The 20,037-nt window shown below is 52.3% G+C and overlaps 1 protein-coding gene and 1 long non-coding RNA gene across 4 annotated transcripts in view; both read right to left on the reverse strand.

The window, feature by feature from the left end:
- Positions 1-12,117, reverse strand: part of ANKRD11 (ankyrin repeat domain containing 11) — a 137,330-nt gene extending 125,213 nt beyond the window's left edge. Inside the window, exon 1 of one of the 2 annotated variants that reach the window (XM_064671060.1) lies at positions 11,920-12,117. The gene's annotated coding sequence lies outside the window, so the exon portion shown is untranslated. Of the gene's footprint in view, positions 1-6,513; positions 6,533-11,919 lie in introns of those variants that run through there. The other variant, XM_064671061.1, reaches the window with a different exon arrangement.
- Positions 12,118-13,367: 1,250 nt separating this feature from the next.
- On the reverse strand, positions 13,368-20,036 carry LOC135422105 (uncharacterized). 2 transcript variants are annotated; one of them, XR_010434309.1, is made up of 2 exons: positions 19,618-20,036; positions 13,368-17,722 (listed from the first exon to the last, which is right to left on the reverse strand). It is a non-coding gene; the product is annotated as an uncharacterized LOC135422105 (long non-coding RNA). The 2 variants fall into 2 exon arrangements; XR_010434310.1 differs by having other exon boundaries at positions 19,493-20,036.
- Position 20,037: the final 1 nt, after the last annotated feature.

The raw sequence follows: 20,037 nt of genomic DNA on the forward strand, positions 1-20,037 counted from the left end.
TCCACTGGCCAATGTGGCCACAGGTCTAATGCCCTGGACCTGTGGCCACATTGTGGCTAGTACAGGCCCGGTGCCACTGGCCTTCTGGGCCACCTCGATGGGACAGTCACCAGGAACACAGCATCTCTGCCAGACATGCCACTGCTGCCCTGCCCTTGCAAGGGAGGCATCTCCTGCCCTGGGATCCCTCTGCAATTAAGGCCAGGCCAGTGGCTGCTGCTGCTCCAGAACCACCGCTGCCATCAGAGACCCAGGGTAGAAGGAGTCATCACCGTGGTGCAGCGATTCCGGAGATGTCTCATCACTTGGCTGCGGCTGGGAGGGAGGTGGAGAGAGCGAGAAGGTCCCCCCTGAGCCTCCTTTTCCCCAGGCTGAGCCCCCACAGCTCCCTCAGCCGCTCCCAGTGCTCCAGACCCTTCCCCAGCTCCGTTCTCTTCTCTGGACAAGTTGTGTTGGGCTCAGCTCAGAACACCAGCCTTGGACAAGGCAGTCAAAAACAGAAGGTGCAAAACAGACCCAAAATCCACAGACAACAAATGTAATAAAATCCATCTTCACCCCCTTTCCACCTGCTGGCAGCCAAAAGCAAACGCAAAAGCACAGACACATTACTATGAAAAGCAAGTCAACTTCTTGCACAAGGATAAGGATAACAAATGTTTCACTGCTCTGTTTCAAACGTTTCAGATCTTAAACTGAGCCAAGGAAAGAGCGTTACCAGTTAAGCTATTCCAGCAAATGAAATGAAAATTGAAAATCAAGTCTAACTGCCATTAAATTTAAATATATCTCAATTCCACAATCACAGGACATAGTTCTTATGACAAAACTTCTGCAGAAGGAAAAAGCACCCTTGATAAGTCTGGATATTAAGCTGAGGTACCACGGGCATCTCACGGTTTATCTAAATGAAGTGTCTCCTGCAAACAGCCCTGGTTCCTCCGGTGGAAGCTGCAGCATGATTAACAGAGGTCCATTAGAGAGGCAATCCATAACCTGGCTCCTGTGAGGAGTCCTTGCCACATCCGTCTGCGTTTCCATGGCAACCAGGCAGGAAAATATAAAGCAAATTACAGTTAAATGAAAATTATTCTCCATGACAATATATGTTAATGCGGGAACATTTGCGAGGCCATTCCAGATAAAATGTTTACATTCACACATGTGTCTACAAAAATAAATAAAAGGCAGCTGGAGCAGCTAATGGGTCATCCAAAGAGAGGGATCAGAGTCTTTCCCCCCCCACAAGTTTTAATGTATTCAGAATAAAATTCTTCAAGATGAGAGAATGGGATACAACCCACCCTACCCAAGGTATGTGCCCATTTCTATAAAAAAAAATTTCTTTAAGGAACAGTTTTTCAGAAGATCTCAAATGCACTTTTTGAATGTTGTGACCCTTTGATTTTCCTATATGCAAACAAAGGGCACATTTATACCTCCCTATCTCAGCAGAAAATGGTTTAAAGGAGGGGTTAAGTTTATAGAGATCTGATTGAAACTGGAATAGTGACTTATTTTAATCAGTTATAACTCACTGAAAACTGGGAAGGGTTTTATACTTCAGAATTTGGAGTGGTGACTCCACAGCTAGGAGAACTTTATACCCCTCCACAGGTCACTGAAATGGTTTCAGAAAAGGCCACAATTAAGGCTGTACAAGGTGATCCTACTCTCCCACTGTCATCGCTTTGCCTGAACAGCCTTTTTTTAGGGAATATATCTCAGTTTTTGAACATTTTAGGGAGCATGAGGGAAGTTAATTGGAATGAGACTCATCAAGATGCAGTCACTCGGTTATTTTTTTAACTCCCTTGGCTCATACCCCAAAGAAAAGCCCAAAGAAAGAAAGGTTATAAAGTGACTTACAGTCTCTGCCACTGAAGCGCCACGTTTTAAGAAGAGTTTAAAATACTGCCCTGGAAAACAGCCCCCCCTCAGCTGCCTTCCACGGCTGCCCTGCCAAGTTCCTTTCCCATGGAAATGCTCTGCCTGTTCCACGAGTAACACAGGTGCAGGTTTCTTAGGAAGCCCCAGAAAGAGCACAAGGCACTTTTTGAAGCTGTTTGGGAGAGCTGGGAGCACAGAGAAGGGCATTCACTGCGCTGGCACATCTGAGCCCTCTCCGTGCACGCTCCCACTGACCTCTGCATCTGCCTCCTGCCTCCGCCTACGGAACAATGCTCGGATCAGGAGGATCGTAACTTTTTATGACAGTGGGAAAACTGCAATCTTCTCCACGAGTTCACTCCACCCTGCACATAAAACTGCTCATAGGTTCAACCATAAAGCAAACTCCCTCCTTTGAAGTTCCACTCGGAGCCCCGCGCACGTTGTAAAGCTGAGCTGGAACAAGGCGGCGCATTAAGGTTTTACATAACCAGCCTCGTGGAAAGCATCGCTCCCGAATCATCCCCAGCCACTGTTGACAAAAGCAAGTCAGGTCAGGGAGTATCTGGGTAACAAAACTCCTCACAGGTGAGCTCAGGTTACCCACAAACAGCAGAGTCACACACCACCCAATATATTCCAGCCGTGCTCCACTTTCCCTGAGCCCACAGCAGCATTCCCATTATCACTCCAGCTCATTTAGTCACTGATCCATGGCTCCTTCCACCTTTCCCTCCATAGGATGTGGAGGAAGGATATCACCAAATAGGGTTGGAAGGGACCTCTGGAGATCACCCAGTCCAAACCCCCTGACAAGGCAGGGTGACCTGGAGTAGGTGACACAGGAATGTGTCTGGGTGGGTTTGGAATATCTCCAGGGAGAAAGACTCCACACCCTCTGTTCCAGAGCTCTGCCACCCTTCATGGAAAGAAGTTCTTCTTCATGTTGAGGTGGAACTTCTTGTGGTTTAATTTATGTACCTCCATACAAGGTACAGAAAACAGCAACAAACATCAGACTAATAAACAGAACTAAACCCTGCCATTCAAAGCCCAGCAGCAGTTGCTAGGATCCTCTGCAAACCTCGCTAATTGCTGGGATTGGGTTTCCAGGGAAGCTCCTCGCTGCAGCGGTGGAGGGGCTGAATGTTGTTTTCACAAAAGAACTTGTAAAACCCCAGGCTGCACGTCTGCAACAGCCAGGATTTATATTCCAGGCACAAATCAGATTATGCTCCACACACTGCGCTCACAAGGCTCTGAGCAGGTGAATCCCACCAGGCCGAGAGGCCTTCCCGGACACCCAGGCTCCAGGGTCGGATTTCCCTGTGCTCCCTGATGGGCTCCCTATCCCATTGCAGGGAACTGCCTGACTGTGTCAAATGCCTCCACATCAGAGAAGTAATTTTCCCTATAAACATAAGCAAATGCACACTAACATGGAGTCAGATTCTCAGGAAAACCAGGCCTCCTGCAGCTTTCCTGCAGGGAAAAGGGCAGGAGATCCAGGGACACCAGGCTGCTGGGCAGCACTACTGGTAACCTCATAGAAGAGCTCTGTCAAACAAATACAGGATGAATCCATAATACAGGAGAGATTCCAAGAGCAGATCCAAGCAGGAACAGTTAAATGGCGAGGGAGATGCAGGAGAGGGAAGGAGCTGCTCCCTGTAAGCGCACGGCACAGCACAGCATCCCTAACATCCCTGCCAGCAATACCCATGCCCATGGATCCTTCACTTCAACACAGCTTCGCTCCTTTCCCAAGTATTTCCCTGCCTCCATGGAAAAAGAAGGCCCAGCTCTCTAGAAGGAGAGGAAGACGCAGGATGATCTCAAAGAGAAGGAGAAAGGCAGGAACAGACGGGAAGGAACATCAAAAGGCAGACAGGCTAAAATTAGAGACAAGAATCCTGCATGAGGACGACCAAGGCAAGTGCAGAATCTCCATCAGATGAGGTTCCTGGGAAGGGGGAGGGATGGCCAGGAGGGAGAGGAAACATCCTGGTGGGTGAAGCAGGGGAAGCTTACAGACAGAGCACGCTGCAGAAGGAAATTAAATCCAGTGCTTAAGACTACAACCTCGAGCTCCCTAACCAAGGAGCACACTCAGCACACCAGGAAAGAGCCACAGAGTTGCCTCCTCGTCTGATCCCTTCCCCCCTGGATGAAGGATAACTCAAAGGAATTCAGCTCTCACCACAGAACCAGTTTAACACCCCAGTGCCAGCACTGATCACAGGGGAAGGGAATTGAATTCACTGCCGTCACCCACAACAGAGCAGCTGAGTAACACAGGCACCTCAGATCCCCGTCAGAGAGCCAGAAACCTTCTGGGCTGCTGGAAAAATGGAAACAGCAAACAGCTCAGAGCCCGGGAGAGCCACCACACAGGACCCCGATGCGTGCCGGGACAGGCCACAGCAAGGAGGGAGGCTGGAGAACACAGAGCCCTTATCAGGGAGCCTAATTCCAAAAACCAGCATGTTCCCCACGTCCTTCTGAGTTGGTGGGACAAGAAACCACCCAAACATTCAAGGAGAACAGATTTTCATCTTCAAACCTGAGCATTCAACCCTTGGACTGCTCAAAAGGTGAAGTTCTAGACACAAAATCCCCAGACTTGCTCATTACAGCCCACTGTCCAGCTCAGATAAATGGATCTGCCTATGCTGAGCTGCAAGATGAAACCAAGGAGCTTGGGGTGAGCAGCAGCCAAACACTGTAACCAGAGCACCCTGGGGTATTTAAACCCCCAGAGCACAGCCAAGAGCAGGATGTCTGTGTGTCCCCCCACTCACACATCCCTTCCCTGCATTACCTACATCTCTTTCCAGCTTTGCCATGGCTAATCCCATCCATCCATCCAAAGATATATGGATATATTTATAGGCAGGCTTACATCTCCAGTCCACCCCAGGCCTGACGCAATCGCAGGACGCCAGTCGGCGCAGCAAGAGCTGTGTTGTCATTACGACAACGCTGACATTTCACAATCTGCAGCAACCACCCTCCTGCAGAACGTGGAAAACACCAGTCCCGGAGTGTAAAGTCTATCCCAAAGATTACTCCTTCCCAAGGGATCTGGTCACTGCCACAGTCAGCAGGATCTCAGCCCTGCCACCTCCTCCCTGTAGCAACTATCAGGAGACCATTCCCAACGGAGAACTTCTTGGAACTTTATCTTGGCTGCTCCTGGACCTCGCCAGTCTGCAGAAACCCAGCTACTTACCAGTCATTTGGAGCTCCTGGTACAACTTGTTTACACAGTGCAGGTCACAGGATCGGCTGGAAGGTGTAAGCAGGATATAGTTTTTATGGCTCTGAACTCCTGCCCAGATAAGCCGATAAGGCTGCGCTGGGGGCGGGGAGCACTTTCATGTGTGCCTGAGTCGAAAGGAAGAGGCACCATGAACTGCAGTCAAGCAGTTGGTGCTTAATAATGAAGCTTCCATTCACCTCTAAAGCTATTTAATGCCTATTTTCACAGTTCCTAATTACACATCCTTTCATTTCACATCCAGATATTGAGGGCAGCACTGTATTTCCAAGCCCAGCTCTCCAGCCTCCGGCTGCAAAGCCTTCAGGGACACACTGCCTCCAGATCATGGTGAATTTTTTAGAGGGTAACATCTCCCTTCTCGACTCTCTCTCTCTCTGATTCTTCCCCGTGCCTGTGACACAGTTTTAGCAGCTTTATGCTGCTCTAAAGGTAAATTATGCTAGACCTTTTTTATCCTGCAAAGCTGTCAGTGTCTTAAAAATAAATTACAGAGCCAGCTTCCTCCAACGTTTGCTTCCCCTCCCTGCCCTGACTTCCCCCACCCTGTAACCACCCTTTCGTGACACCCTGCACACACCCACGTCCTCAGTGAGCACCTGGAGCCCATCACCCAAACAAGGACCACCTTAACATTGCTCTCAGAGCAAATCCAACACAGCACAAGAGGAAAGGAGATGCCTTCTCCCTGGAAAAGCATTAGTCCCCTCACACAGCTGAGACAAAGCTGCTTTTACACCCAGTACAAAGTTTTCTACCCTTTCCATTCTCAAAGTCCGTGAATTTCATTACATGGTATTTCAGTCACACGCAAACCCAGCACCAGCACAGACACACTTGCACTTAACAGCAAAATAAATATTTCAGTGTTTCCACAAGATATCCAGTGTTGTAACCTTTGGTTTCCGAATCCAAACGCAACATACAATCAATACCCTGCTCCTGCCACTGCAGTAATTCACAGCGGAAGGTTTATTTTAAAAACACTCATCGACTAAGTTTGGTTTTCTTCGAGCAGGGGAAGAAAGGCTGCCTCCAGATTTGGAGAGGATAAATAATTCAATGCCTGAATGCCAAGGGCAGTGCTGCACACATCCATATGGCAGGGACAATGCAGACAGTAATATATGCTGCACATCACCGCCCTGACAGTGCCTTCAACCCTGACCTAGAAAAAAACATCACTTTCTCCTGGCTCCAGCAGCCAATTCCCTCCCCGTCACCACCACCCGCCTCGCCGAGTACGGTGGGGAAGTGTCTCCCAATCCCTCAGCCTGCCCAGGCTGCAATTCCAGCCTCTGCTCACAGCAGCTACACAGACACGAGCAGCATGACTTACTCACATGGTGAACTCCAGAAATGAGAATTAACCCGAGGATAGAGGGGGTTCAGGAGTAGTGCTCTCTGGCAGCTCACGCCTTCCCACAACCAACACTGAGAGAAGCAGGAAAAACCAGGCCTGTCGAGATGCCGGCAGTGCCCGAAGGGAGGAGGAGCAGAGAGAGAGGGGAGGCTGTTCATGCAGAGAGCCAGCACCCACCACCCACCTGAACCCCTGCACAGGGGGCTGCTGAGACACAGGGCTCCCAAGGGACTCAGGAACACATGGATCATGCTGGATGGACACAGGACCACACAGATCCCATTGGGACTGACACAGGACCATACAGATCATGTTGGAGAGGTGTAGGACCACAAAGATGATGTTGGATAGACATAAGACCATACCGACCTTGTTGGACTGATACAGGACCACACAATCCCACTGGATAGACACAGGGCCAGTTGGATGGACACTGGACCACACAGAAGAGGGAAAAGGCAACTCACCAGGGAAACCACACCTCCAACAACCCTCATGGCCATCTAGCTACATTCACTTCACACTTCCAAAATGAACCATTCAGGCACCATCCTGCCCCACTGTCCTATTTTGGTGATTTCATAATTTCACTACATCCTACAACTCAAAGAAAACATTAGAATCAAGAGGAAGAATTATGGAGCCCAAAATACCCGATATAATTAACTGCACCTTCTAACATGATTATTTCCCTTCCTGACCCCAATTACTCCTTCAGTTTATTAAAGAGAACTCAAATACAGAGCAATGTTAACATGCCAAAGAGTCACATAAACAGAAAAAAAAGTCTGAGGGTGCCATTACAAACAGAGTTAATGGAACTCCATGATTGGAAATGGATCTTGAAAGCTGTCAGATCAAAGCAAGATCTTCCTCATGTAAGGGCTGCATTACCCTCGGAGCCACGGCGCTAATACCATCTATAAAAATATTTTGCTCAAATAAGTGAAGAACAGCAGCGTTTCATCTGTCAAAAGGTGCAAGGCTTTTATGGGATTAGCCATTCCACATGCAGCATAAAAATTAGAGCAGATTTTTAAAAGCCCCCAGCTCAGCTGATGGAGACTCTGCAGCCCAACGTGCACCCGCTTCCTTTACACGCACTCCAGGCCGAGCAGATTTTTCACTCCTATTAGCATTTAAGCTTCTTTTTACCTTTTTTTTTTTCAGCCCCTCGTAAAAGATTACAAATTGGCATCACCTACAAGCAGCCCCAGCTGAAGCAGCACCACCCAGACTCAAAGAAATTAATATTTTTAAATACCCAACAGTTGCATGAGAAAATCCACCAGAAAACACCAGTTCTCACACAGGAAAGCTTGAAAATTGGAGCGGAATACGCTCAAAACCAGCCTCCAGAGCACGGGCACTGACAGCTTCCCACCCCCCTTAGCAGCAGGATTCCAAAGGCAGCGTTTTGCCCAGACTTTTAAGGCTGCACAAACCTGCTTAGGACGCTTGTGATTTCAAATAATTGCCTACACAAGCTTTCCCTTACCATTGCTGGGAGTATTTTTTATGGCCGTGCATCGGTGGCACACAAATTACGTAACACTTGGCTGAGAACCCTCCGAAAAAGCAGCTCCGTGCTGCTAATCCCTCACGCAGGAAGGAGGAAAATATTTAAAAGCTGCATACAAATCATTCCTGTGAGTGTCGTGCAGACTGGTTTAAATTAGATGGGGGTAAAAATATATGTGAGCTGATCACGAAACCCTGGAATCTTTGCTATGGAGACACCAGTTTCTCTCTGCAGCCTTTTACAACCTAAATGCAGGGAATTCTCCCTGGCGATGGAGGGAGCACACAAGCACCTTTACTAGAGCTCATCAAGGAAATACGAGGAGAATAACAACCCCCATGTAAATATTTTCCAGTATTATTTGCTTTGCTGTACTGAAAAGCAGCAGTACCTGCCACTACTTGCTCTGGGTCTACCACCATCAAATCTTAATACCCAGGAGGAATTTCAATCTGTAAGGCAACTGCTGAGCCTGAAATTCAGGTACAGGGCAGGAAGAGGGGCAGGAAGAGGTGCAGACCTCCTAAGAAAGCCATCACTCCATAATTTTACAAAATGTAATTAACCAGCTCTGGCCCTGCGTGTTTCCTTCCCTCAGAGAAGGATTTCTTCACCGAGTAATTAGTCTGTCCCAGTTAAGACTCGAGTCACCACACAACATATTTTCCCCAAAACAAAGCCACATGCACTATTTAAAAAAAAAAAAATATTGCCATTTCCTCACAGCCACTTCAGTCTCTTCCTAGTTTTTGCCTTAGTCACCGCTTGGATCTAAAACTCAGTGAAACACCACTATGGGAGCCTCTAAAACCCCAGGTTTATTCCCACACTGAAGACGCTTCATCATTCCACAGCATTGCTTCCTTTTAATGCATATAAAAGCAGGAGGTAAGAAAAAAAACACTCTTAGTACTTCAAACACATGTCCAAAAGCCACAACATAAAGACAAAGAGGGCAGATTAAACACTGTAAAGACACACTCGTCAGGAACCTTCCTTTGAAGTATCTGCAGGAAACACTGTCATCACGCAGCCATGTTACAATTACACAGTTAAAATAATCAGCACCAGTTGTAAGTAGCCCATCTGGTTCCCTGGAAAGGGAACACTGCTGGTACAGTATTGATTAACATGACGAGTCTCACTGACCCCAGAGAAATACATTTGTCTGCTCTGCTGAGCAGCGGAAGAACGCGGCACGACACCACGACACGCTTCGCTTTGTTCATGGGCATTTTGGGGGACTTAGTCCACTAAAACTTGAGTAGAAAATAAAATAATCTTACCAGGTTGGCTACCACACACGAAGGAAGAAATTAAGACAAAGGCGTTTTGCTTTGGGGCTTTCTGTTTTTTTTTTAGTTTCCTTCCCCCCATCCAAACCCAACCCAAACTGGACAATCTGCAGGTTTAAGTCTGAGAAAATGCTGTTGCAACATCATAAAAACAAAAAGCAGCCCATTAAAAAAAAAAAAAAATTCACCCTGAGCCATGTTTTTTTATGAAATGGAGAGACAGACAAGAGTTCATTTCTAAAAGCAGAAGCAGAACTGAACAGCAGAACCAATTGTGGAACACGAAATGCAACATCTCCAGTTTCCAGGCAGCCGCAGCAGCCGGCGCTGACATGGCCGGGGATTCTCAGCCACTATTTACAGCAGGAATAAGGCAAGTACAGTTTGGAATGAGGGCTCTCCGTGCTCCAGGCCCAGCGTGTTGTTCTCTGCACAGGCAGCTCAGTTTGCAGGAGTTTCACAAACCAGCCCTCGCTGTGACTCAGCTGAGCCTGGGGGTGCCGCAGGCCCCAGCTTGCCCGCCCAGGCTCACAGCAAGCCCTGCTCCGGGCTGGATGTGCCTCGGCAGGTCCGATACCTCCCGTGGGACTGACAAGTTCTCCTGGAAGCAGAGACCCGGAGCCTGGAAACCGCTGAGCTCCACAAACCCGGCACACCTGGGGCAGCACAGACACGGCTTTGGGGACAGACCCTGAGCAGCTCACCCAGAGCCCCAGCGGGCACAGACCACTCCTGAGCCTGATCCTGCACTGCCAAGTGCTTCCCACAGAGAGAAAGCAGGTCACACCAGCAGGGCGTCGTTTGGTGCTCTAAGGAAACACTGTCCCAGAGTTTCCCCACTGAGGCACAGAACTCGGTGTACGCCTTGCTCCACATCACCTTCCAACCCCTTCCACCACCCCACAACCATCTGAGACTGCTCCAACCCAGAATCCGCCAGGAAATCCAGCCTGTAAAAACGCCAACGTTTTCCCTTTTTAAGCTAATCAAGCCAAATATTGAGTTCCTGGTAGGGCACACACAAAGAATGTGCTGGTGTCGTTTGGAAACATGTGAGAGTTAATCTCCTTTTCCCTCTCCAGGACTCCATGGAGTGGTTTTCCCCCACAGAAAAAGGAAATAATTGGAGTGGTTATATAAAAATGTTCCATTTTATGAACAAAACAAAAAAGGAGAAATACACTGAACTCCAAGTTCCTTAAATTTATACAGATTTCAGGAAAGCACAGGGCCATTAGAGCTGTTTTCACCTAAAAATCTTTGCCTACAGAAGGATAAAAGTGGTGTATCCCCCATTTCAGAAGCCATCTCAGGAGGCAATTTTGCTTCAAGAGCTGCCTGGAATTCGCTCTCTGCCTATAGAGCCGTGTCCCCAGCGGTGAGAGAGCACTTTGTGTACAAAACCAGGAGGGGGGAGGGACCCTTTCCTGCAACTGGATACCAAAACACATCCCCAAGGCTGGGGGAAGAAGCCAAGCCGTAAACACACGGCCCCTGTGCCTCAATGAAGGGCCCGTTTGGAGCCGCACACCCGGACAGCTGCTCCCTCTGGGAAAGGGCAGAGGGCACCGAGGGCTCGGCTCAGCGCGGCTCCCCCCGAGCGCATTTGCCTTTCTAAACATGAATCCGTCCCCGGGCTGGGGGAGGCTCGTCCTGGGCTGCAGCTGTTTGGGGGTGGGAGCCTTTTTTTTTTCCCCCTCTCTTCCTTTTTTCTAAGGGGCAAAGGTGTCGAGCGGCCCCTCCCCGGCACACAAAGGCTCCTCGGAGGAGAGAAACAGGGAGCGATTTAAAGATTAAACCGGGGACTAAACCAGACCGGCGGGGCTCGGAGCTCGGGCCCTGCGCAGCACGGACAGGGCTAACGCCTACCCGAGATGATGAAATGGGAAACGGAAATTACCATTTCAGACAACTTTTGGTATTGTTCCTCCCAGCGCAACGCTCACCCCGAAATGCGCTTCCCACCCCCCCCCCCCCCCCGCCCCGCACCTTTGCGAAAAAAACACCCCCCACCCGAAAAAAAAGGGGCGGGAGGGGGGCCGGGACGGCGGGCTCGACACGGTCCCCCGGTGATCCTCCCACGGCTCCCCACGAGCCTCCGCACCCCGAAACACCGACCAGCCGCTGGGGTCTCTCTGCAGCCGCCCCAAACCACCCCCCGCCCACTGCTCTCCCCCCAGCTTCCTGCAGCCCCCTCCCACCCCCGAGCCCCCCCAGGTGTCCCCCCAACAGTCACCCAGCCGCCCAAAGAGCCGCTCACCTCCTTCGTCACCCCCCAAAAAACGCACATCCTCTTCCCACCCTCGCTGCGGCGCTTCCTCCTCTCACTGCGACCCCCCGCCGGATGCCCTCGACCGCCGCTGACGGTACACCCCCTGACCCGCTGCCGGCGCCCCTGGTGCCCCCACCTCGACCCCAATCCCCTCGACTCTCCCCTCCCCCCATTCCCGGTGCCCCGTCCCGTCCCCTCCCCGACCGCGCAGCCCCTCTCCGGGACACCCCCGCTCCCTCGTCCCCAGTGCCCTCCGGTGTCCCTCCCCCGCTCCCCCACCGCCCCTCTGGCACTTACCGGCGCTGGGCGCTGAGCGGGCCGAGGGCAGCCCCGCGGCGGAGCGAGGCCCGCGGCTCGGGCGGCCCCGCCGCACGGAGGGGGCGCGGTGCGGGCGGTCCTGGGGCGGTTCGGGGGGTTCGGTCCCGCTCCGGCCCTAGCGCGGGGGGCGCGCGCCGTGGCGGCTCCGGGCCGCGCGCTCCATCCCCCGCGCGCCGCTAAGACGGCGCCGCTCATTGGCCCGATGAGACGCCGCCGCCCATTGGCGGACGCGGGGATGAGGGGGGAGAACCGCAACAGCCCCCCCGCCCCGCGGCGCGCGGGGAGCGATGGGAGCGCGGCGCGCGCGACGTGTCCCCGCGGCGCCACCGCCCATTGGCTGCGCGCGCCGGGCAGCACTTCCGGGGCGGAGCCACGGGAGAGGGAGGGGCCCGGGGACCCCCCGGGATCGGGGACGGGAACGGGAATGGGATCAGGGACGGAAATGGAAACAGGATCGGGAATGGGAACGGGATTGAGAATGGGAACGAGATCGGGAATGGGAACAGGATCGGGAATGGGAGAGGGACGGGGACGCGCAGCGGGAGCGGAATCGGAATCGGGTCGGAACAGGCCCCCCCAGGGCCGTGTGGGCTGTGCCGGCCCCAGGAGTGTCCCGGGTTTGTGCAGCCTGGAGCGGGCACTCGCGGTGTGCCGTGATCGCTGTGGGCACCGACGTACCCAAAAATCAGTGTCGGGGCAAAGGGCCAGGCTGGGAAACGCGCCAGGGGGTGCTGGGGCACCTCTGCTCCCCGGGGGGCTTTCCCTGGGCCGGGGGGCACAGGGAGGTGGGACGGGACACGTGACAGAGGGCAGGGTCAGATGCGATATTGGGAAGGAATTCTTGGCTGTGAGGGTGGGGAGGCCCTGGCACAGGTTGCCCAGAGAAGCTGTGGCTGCCCCATCCCTGCAAGTGTCCAAGGCCAGGTTGGACGGGGCTTGGAGCAACCTGGGATAGTGGAAGGTGTCCCTGCCCATGGCAGGGGGTGGAACGAGATGAGCTTTGAGGTCCCTTCCAACCCAAACCATTCCATGATTCCATGACTGCTGCGTGTCTATTTTGTACCACACATCTGCCAGAGCCCCCCAGAGTCACCAGGTAAGCCGAGTTCCCAGGGAGGAATCCCATGCATGGAGCAGATCCTGGAGGCTACAGGGCCTTAGTGTGGAGGCAGCACCAGCACAGCTGTCACTGTCACTATATGCTGGGACTCAGGAAGGGGGACCTCTGCCCTGACCTCACCCAGAACTGTCCTGGGTTTTAACCCCCTTGTGCCAGGAGCAGGGCCCAGATCCACAATAGATTTTTTGGCACCTCGAGTCACTTGGCAAACCCAGGGAACGTGCTCCTGTGCTGGAGGTGCCAGAGACCCCCAGGAAGAGAATTCCCTGTGCTGGGCTCAGCAGGAAGGAAGGAGTGGCTCAGGAGCTTGTGTCCAGCTCTGCTGTTAAATAACAGCAGGAGGGAGGTTTATTCTGAGCCTGTTAAGCTGGTCCTGTGTTCCACTTAGGCTTAGTCTTTTTATCTCTACCCATCTTCCTCCTCTGTAAGACCTACTAAACCAGTCGAAAGAAAGGGTGTTGGGATTTTTGGCTTCCTTTCCATTAAGCTTCTTGTCAGACCTCCCTGAAAACTCTGCAGGTGAGTGTTGGCCTCCGAGCAGAGGGGGAATATGTGTTTTCCTAAATATAGTTGTCTGTAACTGCTTCCTTGGCAACCTTGAATGTCATCCAGGTCAGAGATTCAGCGCTGAGGAGGAAGTTGAATCCTCTCTGTGTCACCCTGACCTTTCTCTATTTGAACACAACAGCCTGGATGCTCAGCCTGGGTCAGGGAGGGGCTTTGAAGTTCTTGGAGAAGGGAAGCTGACAGCAGGAGTGGGGATGATTTCATTGGGGGCTGCTCTGCTGGTTTTCTGGGTGAGACTTGTGCGATGGGGATGTTTATCCTGCCTGGATTTGCTACCCTGGGCTGGCTTTTGCTCCTTAATTGCAATACTTAAAAGAGAAAGAAATTACAGTCAATTGTTGAGCACCTTTATCCTTCACTAAAGGTTGTGAGCTCTTAAATCCTAAAATAAATACCTTGGTGCTGAAGAGGAAAGAGAACACTGTGTGAGGGCAGGGAAATGAGGCCACTTGGGGAATGTGCTTTCAGGCCTATTTCTGTCTGTCCCAGCAAGCTCAAAGGACACCAACTTCAGGGACAGCACTCTGACCCTCCAGGCCTTGCTGTGGGACTCCTCCCTGTCTCATCTGGAGTTGGCACTTGGATCAGACCCTCCCCTGCTCTGGCACCTGTGAGTGACCAAACCCATCTCACTCCTCCAGCAGAGCTCCCCTGGAGCTTTACAGCAACTGTCTTGTGAGGGAAGGATCTGTTATGTCAACCCTAATGTCAAAAATTCCTGGTCTGTGCTACTGTGGGTGCAGTTCCCTGCTGACTCAGCTCCTCTCAGGATGAAGGGGTGGGAATCTATTTTTAATAGATGAGACAAGGTGTGATTTATGACTAGTACAGGGTAAATCCTGTGTGACCAGTCAGGTGCCAATATCAGAGGCCAAGAGTATAAAACTTCAGAAGAATTTTGATTAGAAAAATCTTTACTTTAAGCTTGGCTCATGTTTTAATTAATGTCATCTATTAACATTTTGAAGAGTGATAGTTTTGGCAAACCAAGCAGCCATTTGGGAAGGCAGCAAGGAGTGCAGCTGTTGTACTGCAGCAGGAACCTCCCCGCTTCTGCACACGCTCAGTTTTACTAAATAAAACCATTTTAAAGCCATCTGTGTATTTGCTGTTGTTGTTAAGGACACTCCAATTTAAGCTGTTCCATGATGTGCTGCCATTAACAAATAAAAGTCTGAGTTTTCACCTGCTTTACAAAGAGGTCGTTTCTCACAGCTCTGTGAGATGTGATTATGGCTAAACTCATGCACAGCTCACTTGTACCTAAATCTGCCTTCTTGTGAAGGTTTAACTGCTTGGTACAGCTCACTCATCCCCAAATGAGCATTTTGAAGGTTTAACTCCTTGGTACAGCTCATTTGTCCCCAGATCAGCATTTTGAAGGTTTAACTCAGTGCAGCTCATTTGTCCCCAGATCTGAGTTTAACTCCTCGGTGCAGCCCACTGTGCACCCAGCTGAGTCCCAGTGCAGCCCCAGGACTGGGAACAGGACTGGCGGAGCTGATTCAACTCCTGTGCCCACACAGCAGCAGCATTTTTGGACCCCACAAAGCTCAGAGCTGCTGCGGTGGTGGATGAAGTGTATTTACATAGCTCCCTACAGGACTTACACCTGTGTGAAGAGTAAGTCCCTGGAGCTCTGTGCCTGGTGCATCCACAGAGGATGGATTCCGAGGGAAGTGCTCCCCTGCTGCTGGGTAAACACCTCGTATTGATGTTCCAGGTGCGAACTCGTGACAGCCCTGTTCTAATTACTGTTTTTATCATTCCTAATGACAGGCTTTAGGTTTCCAGGCTGCTTATGGATTTCAGGGGTGTGGAATGACAGTTGCTCAGTGACCTCCTCCAGTGTGCAGGGTTTGGAGATGACTCCAGCCACCTCCCGCACACAGATGGGTTCCTGGGCTTCTCCCAAGCTCCACACGCTCCAGCAGCTCTCCAGGGAGTGCCCTCCTGCTGAGCAATCTGCTCTGAGTCACAACCCAGCTACTCCCTCCCCCTGCTCTGCCCCTTGCCCGTGTCACTCGGAGCATTGCTCCTTCCCTGTGCTGGCTTTTCCGGCAGTTTCTGAGCCCCGGCTGGCAGACGGCGCAGTGGAGCCCCCGTGATCCCCTGCCTCCAGCCATCTGTCACCTGCCTGTCCTACACTCCCGGGGCTTTAGAGGTGACCCAGAGATAGATTTGTACCCCAGCATCGTGTCCCGGGTTCGCCCTGGGCTGGGGAGTCTCCGTGCCCCAGGGAGGAGCATTGTCAGTGCCATGCTGGCCTCTCCAATGGCAGCAGGAAGCACTGGCAGTCACCCTGATCCCAAGCTGTTCCTGGAGGAAGGAGTAGGTGTGAGGGGTTTGGACTGGCTCATGCAAAAAGGCTGAACAAAGCTTTCCTGGTGAGGAGTTTCACTGTGCTTGAGGAAAAACCATGTAGTCTTTTAAGCACATCCTTTGTTCCCAATCCTAAGGTTTTCCTGGATACTTGGCGTTGCTGTGCTGAAGGGGAACATCTATCCCTTGACTTTGATTTGTCATCTGCAAAGAAATAATCTAAAAATCCCTGACAGAGATGCACTGTGCCAGGGGGTGCTGGAACATTCCAGAGACTCTGAGCCTGTGCGGACCTGGGCGGTTTTTCCTGCTGGAGCAGAGTCCTGCCTTAGCTGTTGGTGGGGCAACAGGGTGGTTTTTCATCCTTTAAAAAGCCTGAATTTATCTTCCAGCAGCTTCAGCTCTTCATTTAATCCTTTGACTCGTTTGTGAGAAGTCTGTGGATGGTGCAGTGGCCACCTGACTCCAGGTATTCATTCACTCCATTGGCAAAGTGCTGTGTGGAAATGAGTAAGGGATGGGCTGGGGGGGTTGAGGATCTTCCTGAGCCCTGGGGGGATGAGAGCAAGAGGGACAAGAGCGTCTTACAAGGAGCATGGGAATAGGAGAGGTGAGTTCTCAGACAGAGCAGGCCTGTGTTTGCTGTGGAAACTGATTCTCTTGGCCTGAAAAAGACAAGCTGTGCCTGCTAATTCTGCTTCCTGCTCCTAACCTGCTCAGGAGATAAACCAGGGATTTCAGCCTCCAATCCAGCACCTTTCTCCGGTAGTAAATACACGTGGCATTACTGAGTGATGTCATGGCTGGAGCACATCCCAGCAAGGCCAAGCCTGGATCAGGTTATATCTGTCCTCTCAGAATATTGGCTTATTCCCAAAGGAGCATATTGCCAGTCCAAGGGCAGTGAGTGGAGCCACCTTTCCCAAAGTCACCTCTGGCACACACAGAGGGACAGCCCTCACTCCTGCAGTGCAGCCTGAGCCACCCACGCAGGGCAGAACCTCCTGACTCTCCTTTCTAGAGTCACTTTGTGTTTGCACCAGCAAGGCAAAGACCTCCAGCCTTCCTTCATGGAGTCATGGAATGGTTTGGATTGGGAGGGTTAAAGCCCAACTCGTTCCACCCCCTGCCATGGGCAGGGACACCTTCCACTATCCCAGGTTGCTCCAAGCCCCGTCCAACCTGGCCTTGGACACTTGCAGGGATGGGGCAGCCACAGCTTCTCTGGCCAAACTTATCATCTGGTTGCCTTTGAGGCACAGTGTGAAAAGAGGCATAGAAATCCTGTCAGCTCCAGCTATGTGGTGTGTCTGTAAATAACCAGCACTCCCAGTTCAGCACAGCTTTGTCACATCCAGGGCTGGATCTCCTGGCTGGGAGTGTTGCAGCAGGAGCTCAGCTGCCCAACAGACCTTATACACTGCTTGTATCCTCTTCCACCCCTGGAAGGGTTCAAAATACATGTGGATGTGACACTTCATTATATGCTTTAGTGGGCGTGGTGGGATTTGGTCAAAGGTTGGTGATCTTAGAGGTCTTTTCCAACCTTACTGATTCCATGATTGCTTCAGTCAAGGACCCTCCCAGCCCCAGCTGGAGGTGGCTGTGCTGGGATTGGGCCTGTTCAGTTTCCATTGCCCTCCATTGTTGAAAAGGTGGGAGTTTATCCTCGCTGGAGCTGAGCTGTGAGGGAGGTGTGGAGGAACCCAGCTGTCTGTCCCTCAGGTCAGCAGTCCTGGCTCAGCAAACTCACCTCCTGAAATGGTGCCACTCCTTAAAAAAAAATCACGCTTAATTAGCAACAGGTCTCCTGGGAAAATGCTGGAAGTGAGGTGTGACACACCTGGAGTGAGATGGCAGCAGGGATGTGTGTGGAGCTGGCACCCACAGGGCTGGGGGTCCCACACCCCTCAGCTCCTGGCACACTGTGCAGTGGTTGCTGTATCTGTGTTTCCCACTGGAAATCTGTGCCTCTGCTAGAGGGAACCTCCCCCATTTGGCATTACCAAAGGAGTATTTTTCTCCTCAAAGTGTAGCTGAAGGGTCAGTAACCTCCTCATGGATCCTGCTGCAGGTGGGTGAGGAGGTGACACTCACCTGGGCTCTGGGAGCCTCACAGGGACCAGCCTGGGCTGGGACAAGGGACAGAGATACCTCCCCAAGCAGCTCAGGTGACCCTCTCCTCCCAGCCTGGGAGCAGTGCAGTGTCCCCGGGCATTCCAGGTGGGATCTGTGGGTGGAGGTGCCCCCGGCTGCCACATCCCCGCAGAGCTGTGACCAGCCCTTACAGACTAATTGGCACCAGTTTAATTGTGTGCCTGTAAATTGAGCTGTTCGACCCAGACAGTGACAACAAAGGGACTTGCAGAAGTGAGGGGACATTAATGTGCCAATGGACCTTGCTGGGGGCAGGTGACAATTACCATCCTAAAAGATTCTTCTGGAAAGAGGATCCTAATTCAGACCTGCTGGGGAGGAAGATGATTAGTTACTACTACAACAACAACTATTATTATCATTATTATTTTCTGTAGCCCTGCAGCCTCCCATTCAAAAATGCCTGAGAAACTTTATGACAGGTAATTTAGGAGAACTAACAGCAGTTATACTAAAAACTGTCCCGGAGCCACCTGGGGAGAGAAACATGGACAGGAGGGAGGAGAAAACACTGCAGAAACCATCCTGGTCAGCAAGATGGGAGAGGAGAAGGAAACACAAACTTCCTAGGAAGGGGAGATCAGACCTGTAGGCCTGGCAAACATAATATTCCTTTCAGTCAGGCGAGAAAGTGCAATTGTGGCAGGAGGGAGGTGATGTTTGCTCCCAAATGCCCCAGAGGAACTGCACAGGGCACTGAGCCCACCCAATCCACTGTGCACAGGGTAGGACAGGAAGGGATTACACTGGATTTGGGATCAGGGACTTAAAATACAACGACCTCGACCTCTGTGATCGCTGTGTGAGGGGAACTCACCAGTGCTCGTCCCTTGGCATGCTCGGGGTCACTGACTCACACCCCGAGTGCTGTGTCCAGTCCTGGGCCCCTCCAGGACAAACACTGGAGCATCTTTGGAGCATGTCCAGAGAAGGGGACAGAGCTGGGGAAGGGTCTGGAGCACCAGGAGGGGCTGAGGGAGCTGGGGGGGGCTCAGCCTAGAGAAGAGGAGGCTCAGGGGGGTCCTTCTCACTCTCCCCAACTCCCTGACAGGAGGGTGAAGCCAGGTGGGGTTCAGGCTCTGCTCCCAGGGAACAAGGGAAGGATGAGAGGAAACGGCCTCTAGCTGTGCCAGGAGAGGTTCAGGTTGGACATCAGGAGGAATTTCTTCCTGGAAAAGGCTGTCAGGCATTGGAAGGGGCTGCCCGAGGAGGTGGTGGAGTCCCTATCCCTGGAGGTGTCCAAGGCCAGGTTGAACAGCACTTGTGGCAACCTGTGCCAGGGCCTCACCACCCTCACAGCACATATAATGCATGTATTTGTTCCCTTTCAGCACAGTTCTCACTCCCTCACTCCCACTGCCGGTTTCTGCCAGAGCCCACTCCTACCTGGGGCTGTCAGAAGGGGCACCTTCCTCAGGGATAGCTGCACAGAGAGGGAGCTGGTCTCGTTCCTCTCTGCTCAGTCTAACACTGCAGGGGTCGTTTCTTCCCTTCCCTGCCGACACACTTACGTGGGGTTAGAGAGATAAAATCCCAGAACACTCAGTGCTCACACCACGCCACTCCAGTGCCCGGCCTCTGCAGTGCTTGCCGCGGCCTCCCTCCTCTCCCTGCAGGAACCTTCTCGCTCCTCCTAGGCGTTGTTTCTCCTCTTGCCTAAATATTTGGGGGCCGGGCCGGGCCCTGCCTGCGCTGCAGAGCCTGGGCAAGGCCGGGCTAGGATGGAACGCCGTGCTCCAGGGGACGGGGCCGGGCCGGCCCTGGCCGGAGTCTCGCCCGTGGCCCGCTCTAAGGGCGGTGGGCCCAGGCCAGGCCCCGGGGCCGAGTCAGGCCTTGCCCGGGTGCTCAGACCCGGCCGACCCCCCCGTTGCCCCGGTAACGGAGCGACCTGTCCCGACATCCCCCGCGCGGCACCGCCCAGCCGCCCGCCA

This window comes from Pseudopipra pipra, chromosome 14, assembly GCF_036250125.1.
Source record: "Pseudopipra pipra isolate bDixPip1 chromosome 14, bDixPip1.hap1, whole genome shotgun sequence".
NCBI classification, from domain to species: Eukaryota; Metazoa; Chordata; class Aves; order Passeriformes; family Pipridae; genus Pseudopipra; species Pseudopipra pipra.